Genomic DNA, 7,486 nt, shown 5'->3' with positions numbered 1-7,486 from the left:
GGGGTTATGGATAGAAGCACTTTCGGTGTAACCAGGAATGGAGCATTGGATAGGATAGGAAAACTGATTGTCAATTGAGAGAAAGTAATTAGGGATTAAGGGACCAAGTGAATTGAATCAAATAAGATGAGGTGAAATTAAGTACCCTAGTGCTTCCCATCTTTGAATACATTTGTGATTTCTTAATTGCTCTTTTGTTCTTTGTTTTAGTTTAGTTAAAAACAAAACTAACCACTCATCCTTTTCACCCAATTTACATAGTTGTTGCTTGTTTGACATTAATTTTGATTGCCAATACATCCTCATGGGAACGATAATTTACTCATCATTTTATTACTTGTGCGATTTGTGCGCTTGCAAATATTTCACATCAGTTGCAAACTGGAAGAACACCTCAAATAGGTTTCTAGGCACCTATTTACCACTTCCGCTTGGCCATCACTTTGGGGGTGATAGCCTGAACTCATACAGAGTTTGGACCCCTGTAGTTTGAAGAATTCTTTTCAAAATTCACTTAGAAAAATGGGATCTCTGTCACTTACAATGGTGGCAATCATTCCATACAGCTTGAAGACATTATCTATGAACAATTGAGCTACCAAATGTGCTGTACAGGGGTGAGAAAGAGCCACAAAATGGTTGTACTTTGTCAATCTATCAACAATGACCCATGACTATTGACTTTCCTTTGCACAAAGGCAAGGAAGTAATAAAATCCATACTTATGTCATGCCATGCTTTAGAAGGAATTGGAAGTGGCTGTAGCAACCCAGGAAGAGAAATGGTTTCATATTTATTTTGTTGACACACTTTACACTCAGCCACCATGTTCTTGATGTCTTTTTTCATTCCCACCAGTAAAATCCTCTTTTCAATCTTTGATATGTTCTCAAAACCCCTGGATGTTCTACTGTTGGGGTAGCATGAAATTCTTCAAACAATTTCAATCTCCAAGATGAAGTATGACTCACCACAATTCTTGATTTGTATTTTAAGAACCCATTATCCATATAATACTTGCTTACAACTCCACTGTTAACTAAGTCCTTAACCTCCTGTAACTTTGCCACAATCCAATCATCTGTTTCAAGATATCTTCTAAGGTCATCTAACCACCCAAAATAGGGATAAGAAAAAGCATCACATTCTCCATTTAACTGCGTATTAACTGAACTAACAGTTTGCTCAGAAATTTCAGATTCAGCCAAAGTAGTATATCCACTCACTCGTGATAGTGCATCTGTCACTATATTATCCACATCTTTCTTATAATGAATCTCATAGTCAAACCCCATAAGCTTTGCAATCCATTTCTGCTGAAAATTGGTATTGGCCTTTTGGTGAAGGAAATGTCGGAAAATGGTGGTCAGCTATAGTTTGACCTAAATCTAATGACTAATTAATGAGAGCCATTGAATAATAATTTATGGGTCTTAATCTTTAATATGAAAAGAAAATTTTGAAGTTTAATTTGGTCCAAAACCATTTTTCGATTGAATGGAAATTGACTCCAAAACAAACATGTTAATCATGAAGAACAAAGTGCAATAAGTGTGTGTATGAGAATCCCACATTGGATAAATTCAATGTGGATACGTTGTTTATAAGCTTAACTTTTGAAGTAAAGCTTTGGGCAGAGTCATTGAATAATAATTTATGGGTTTTAATCTTCAATATGAAGAGAAGAGTTTGGAGTTTAATTTGGTCCAAAATCATTTTTTGATTGAATGGAAATTGACTTCAAAATAGCCATGTTAATCATGAACAACAAAGTGCAATAAGTGTGTGTATGAGAATTCCACATTAGAGAAATTCAATGTGGATGTGCTGTTTATAAGCTTAACTTTTGAAGTAAAGCTTTGGGCCCAAGGACACCCAAGCTTTTGTAGGAGGGAGGGGCTCCCCATTATGGGCTTGGATTGAAAACACACACGTGGCGCCCGCCCACCGTGCCATGTCAGGCATGGCACGCGGGCGGGCCGGACCCGTGCTTGGATTTGAGCTTTCGAAGACCCAATGTCTCCTAATTTTTTGCACAAAAGTTATTCATTTTTGACCCATTAATTAAGTAATCCAGATACATTGAATATGGACATTCAAAGTCTACAACCTACTTGGTCAATTGTTGTTGAGCCTGGCTCGCAAAATCTGGACCATACCTGGTCAAGTATGTTGAGGCCAAGAATATTGGCCTAATGGTTGAGTCAGGCCCGAAAATCAGTATGGATCAATGATTTTGGTTGCTAGGCTCTCTTATATAAGGAGAACTCGGCAGTAAGTCCAGAACACACAAAAAAAAACCACTTCTGCTCTACTTTCTCCTGCGTCTGTGTCCTAATTCTTGCCCACTGATAGTGTTGTTCATAATTTTTCGATTGAGTCTGCTGGTATTTCCGTGCCGTTTACTGGCGGTGTGTGGAGTGTTGTATCTTGGGAAGAGATTGTCCAGAAAGCGAAGGCACCAGTTGGCTGGGACAAATTCTCTTTAAGGAGATTCGCTAAGGCGTACCTCGCTCTCTCTGTCCGGTTGTTTCAACATTCGGTTTTGGTATTTTTAATTCAAGCAATTTGTTCCTCTATTCATATCTGAATGTTGTGTTGAACTGTTAGTGTAATTGTTATGCATGCAATATACTATAGTGATATGTTACTGTATATGCTATAGTGCTATGTTACTATTTCTGTAGTTCCCAGTTTATCATTATATGCAATTAATCCAACAATCTTAAAGAGAATTTCTGCATGTATTGAAAGTGTAAATATTAAAACGTGCATTAGCTTATGTAATTGGTTAAGAGAAATACAATCTGGTAAAACGTGCATTTAGTATTGAATAAAGAGAAATACAATCTGGTAAAATTATTCATTCAGTATTGAATAAATTTTGTAGTATGTGCATGTGAATTGTCATATAAAATTACTGTTGTGGCTGCTTCGGTGAAATGGTTGTAGTTGGATTGATTTCATTGGAACAAAGCATGATATGCTTAACTGCTATTGTATGATTAAGTATTTGTTATAATTGATCAGGTCTTGTTCACTTATTATTATATGCAAATATTTTGGTAATCTTTTTTAGTGATTAACAATGACTAAGCAATATCTAGAAAGTTTTGTGTAGGAAATAGGTTACTTAATTGTGCGTCGTATTTAACAGAAGGCCCCCTCTTTTCTGGGAACGATCTGGTTGCTAAATTGCTAATCTCTAATTTAGAAAGCCGACAAAGATTTTAATTTATTGTGCCTTTTTGAACCGATAATTTTGTGGTGTTAAATTACCGAGGTTTATATCTTTGAATTATTTGATATATTTGGGAAACTCACTCTACTCTTTGTGTAATATCATGGTCTAATTTTACACTATTCATAGTATCTTATCGTGGTGGTTGAGGTGGAGTGAACCTCTGTGTTGGTGAATCGGTATTTGAAGAGAATAAAATTAAAGTGTGAATAAATATTTTAATAAATGGGGAATTTTAAAATAAAATTTTTGGAGTAAAAATTACTTAAATCAGATTTAAATTTGATTTGTTATGAATTTTGAAGTAAATTGTAACAATTTAGTTGGGGGTGTTTTTGACAGGTGGGTGTTTTTGATAAGTGAAAATTGTATAAAAGGAAACTTAAAAAAAAAAAAATCTTACGCATTTTCTTCTCTTCTTCCTTTTCTCTCTCCCGTACATCTTCGTTACTATTCATTTTCTGAGTTCGACGACGGTGAGCGACACCACCGGTGTCAAAAGAAGCGTATTGACGAGACGAGTCTAACCCAACTTGAATCACGTCGATCGGAGTTGTGGTTAGGGAGATATCGGAGTTTGAAGTTCCGATTTCCTCGGATTTCTTTTGGTCGATCCGACTGATTCCGGCAACGGTTTGACGTGTTTCAGGTACCTATGAGTTAATCTCATCGAGTTCTTTAATTTGATATAAGATTTGGCAGGTTTGGGTGGTCGGATCGCCGGCGATGGGGTTAAATGGGTTTCCGGCGAGTTGACCGAGTCAGGCCGAGTTGACTCAGTTGACCGGCGAGTTGACTCAGTTGACCGGCGAGTTGACTCGGTTGGCCGGCGAGTTGACTCGGCTGGGTACTATTTGACCCGATTTGACCCGGTCGGGTACTATTTGACCCGATTCGGTACTATTTGACCCGGTTACTATTTGACTATTGACTTTGACTCGGTTACTATTTATACGTTGACTTTGACCAGTACTATTTGGCCGTTGACCATAGTTGACCGACCGTATTTTTACAGTATTTACATATATCGTGTTTTTCGGTGTAGACGGTGGTCACGGTTGAGATTCGGAGCGGGTTAACTTTTGGAGTTAGGGGTTGTCTGGGACGCGTGCTTGGTTTTAGCACTCTGATTTTCAGGTAGGGGTTTCCATACTCTTGCATGTGACTTTAGAGTTCCGGTTTTACGGACTCTGGTGATATTATGGTTTTGTTGGTTTCCGGGGGTGGAAATACGACCTGTTTGTATGTTGATTTATATTCTCTGTTATACATATAACTGTTGGTATGTTTTCTGAGAGTGAGGTGATTGGAGGTGTTGGATGTGGATGTGGATGTGGATGTGGATATGGATATGGATATGAATGTGGATGTGGATTGTGGGCCCATATAGGCGCCCAAATGATCAGATATGGATTTCTGATGGATGATATATATACATATACAGACCGGATATATACCGGTGGACCGTCTGAGATGGGGTGCATCACAGGGGACGCCCTCTGGTGTAGGCTATGCTATCGGGATACCCGATCCTCATCCAGTTTCGGTGTGGACCTGGATTGGGAGACACCCTACGGGGATTAGGGTGGGTCCAGGGGTGTGATGGATTGTTGGAGATTGATGTGGTGATTACAGTGTTGGATAGCCTTATCGGCTACCATTTCACTTGATTGGATTGGTGTATGGATTTCTGGAGACCAGTGTTGGTGGTTCCAGTGTTGCTTAGCCTTATCGGTTATTGTGCTATTTGGTTGACTTACTGATGGATGTATATTTCTTGTATTGCATGCTATGCATTTCATTTCTGGGTTTATCATTATTATTTTTGGATATTGGCGTTTCCTCTCTACGCCCTACTGAGCTTTGTGGCTCACCCCTCTTCTTTATCCCCTTTCAGGTGAGTTGGATGTAGGTGATGGCGGTCAGCAGCGGGATGCGTGAGCTGGTGTGTAGCCTTGGGCTGACTCTTAGTGGGTGTGGGAACTTTTTGTATTGTATTTGTATATACTATACGGTTTGGTATCGGGTAGATATGTTTTATTATTTCGCTGTGGTATATGTACACAGGTGGATGTAGTTTGTGGATAGTATGGTAGTTCTTATTATTATTATTATGTCTGTTGGGTTTAGTAGAGATTTGGGATCTGGTTCGGGGGATGGGGTGTCCCCTGCCGGTCACGTCCCTGTGATATAGATACACCTCGGTGTATCTTAGGAGAGAGGGGCGTGACAGTTTGGTATCGGAGCTGTAGGTTTAGAAACTTACAGTGGTTAGGTTACCTAGGTTATTTTGTTGGCTACACATCATGCGTTTCCCGGCTGACCTGGTGAGTTTTTATTTGTCGTGTTCCCTACTTTAGATTTATGTATACATGTGTTATATTTTCCAGATATGGTTGACACACGTAGTACTCGAGTGCGAGGATATGGACGGGGTAGAGGAGAACATGAGGCGGATGAGCCTCAGGAGGTAGATGAGGTGGGTATGCCTGAGGTGGCACCATTAGAGCGGGGGCGAGGACGGAGAGGTAGCGGTGCGAGGCGTGGTAGGGGCGGAAGACGTGGGAGAGGTGGGGGTAGGCGGCGAGTGAATATAGATCCAGTGGATGATATTGGGGAGGATCAGGAGGGATATCTAGCACCACAGGGGGTAGAGGCTGTTGTTACTACTTTACGACAGGAGGTCCGGGATGTTACTGAATTGGTACGAGCTCTTGGGCAGACTGTTACAGGACTTGTGACACAGATGACTGCTCCAGTGCCAGCTGAATTACAGACTCCTGTTGAGGTTCCAGAGCAGGTTTCGACTTTAGGTGAGTTACAGGAGGGTCCAGGACAGATTATGGAGGCACATTTAGCTCCTTTGGCGATTGATACGTCGATCAAAGAGCTAGCCGAGTTACGGAAGACGAATCCTCCAGTATATAGGGGAGTGATAGATCCAGTGGCAGCAGAGGAGTGGGTTCGCCAGTTACGCAGGAAGATGACTACCTTACGGATTCCTGAGGAGAGGAGGGCTTTATTAGCTGCTGAGTTTCTAGAGGGAGATGCTTTCACTTGGTGGGAGGTGATGACAGTTAGTCGGGGCAGAGAGGGTATGCCGTGGGCAGAGTTTGAGACTGCTTTTCTAGCGCAGTATGTACCACAGACAGTGCGTGTTGCTAAAGCTAAGGAGTTTCTCGAGTTGATTCAGTCCCCGGACATGACAGTGACACAATATCAGGCTCGTTTTGAGGAGTTAGGGCGATATGGGGAGGAGTATATTTGCACAGAGGAAAAGAAGATACTGAGATTTAGGAGAGGGTTGTCGCCAAAGATTTCACCTCATTTGACGGCTCAGACTATCACCACCTATCGTGAGTGTATTGATAAGGCACTCGGAGTGGAGAGGACTTTAGTGGAGATTAAGGATTACTGGGAGATTCATAAGGAAGCTTGAGAGTTCTACATTTGTTACTGGTGAGAGTAGTCAGCACAGACAGAGGACTGATACTCGGGGGCAGCAGCAGAGTCAGGGACAGGGTTCTCAGAGTCGGAGGCAGGGTTACCGAGGACCCAGGCAGGGACAGCAGGGTCCTAGACAGGTTCAGCTGGGGCAGAGACAGGGTCAACAGGGGCAGAGATCAGACCAGCAGGGACAGGCTCCGAGGCGGGATCAGCAGCCTCAGCATTGCTATGCTTGTGGTCATGTAGGCCACATGCGTTGGGATTGTCCTATGGCAAACAACCCGTTATGTTTCCAGTGTGGATTGCCAGGACATACCAGGAGAGATTGTCCACAAGGTGGAGGATTTGCACCGTCTGTATTTGGAGGTCGGAGAGCTCCAGCTCCAGCACCAGTTCCGATACAGAGGGGTCTTGCAGGACGGGGTAGGCCACTAGTTCAGCAGCAGCGGCAGCAGCAGCAGGTTCAGAGAGGTGGAGTGTATGCACTTAGGCCTGATGTGGTTCCAGCAGAGCGAGATCACTTGGGAGGTAGGTTTCTCTTATTCAGTTCTTGGGCACGTGTTTTGTTTGACACTGGTGCTACTCATTCATTTATTTCTGCATCATTTGCTGAGACATTGGGTTTGGAGATTATGGGAGTGGCGAGGAGATTTATAGTTCATTCACCACTAGGACCAGGTACCGTGATTAGTGGTGTCTGTAGGGACTGTGTATTTAGTTTCTCAGACCATGAGTTTAGAGCGGATCTGTTTGTGATGCCATTTACTGATTTTGATGTTATTCTTGGATTGGATTGGT

This window comes from Tripterygium wilfordii, chromosome 5, assembly GCF_013401445.1.
Source record: "Tripterygium wilfordii isolate XIE 37 chromosome 5, ASM1340144v1, whole genome shotgun sequence".
Classification (NCBI taxonomy): domain Eukaryota; kingdom Viridiplantae; phylum Streptophyta; class Magnoliopsida; order Celastrales; family Celastraceae; genus Tripterygium; species Tripterygium wilfordii.
This window is presented reverse-complemented; position numbering follows the sequence as displayed.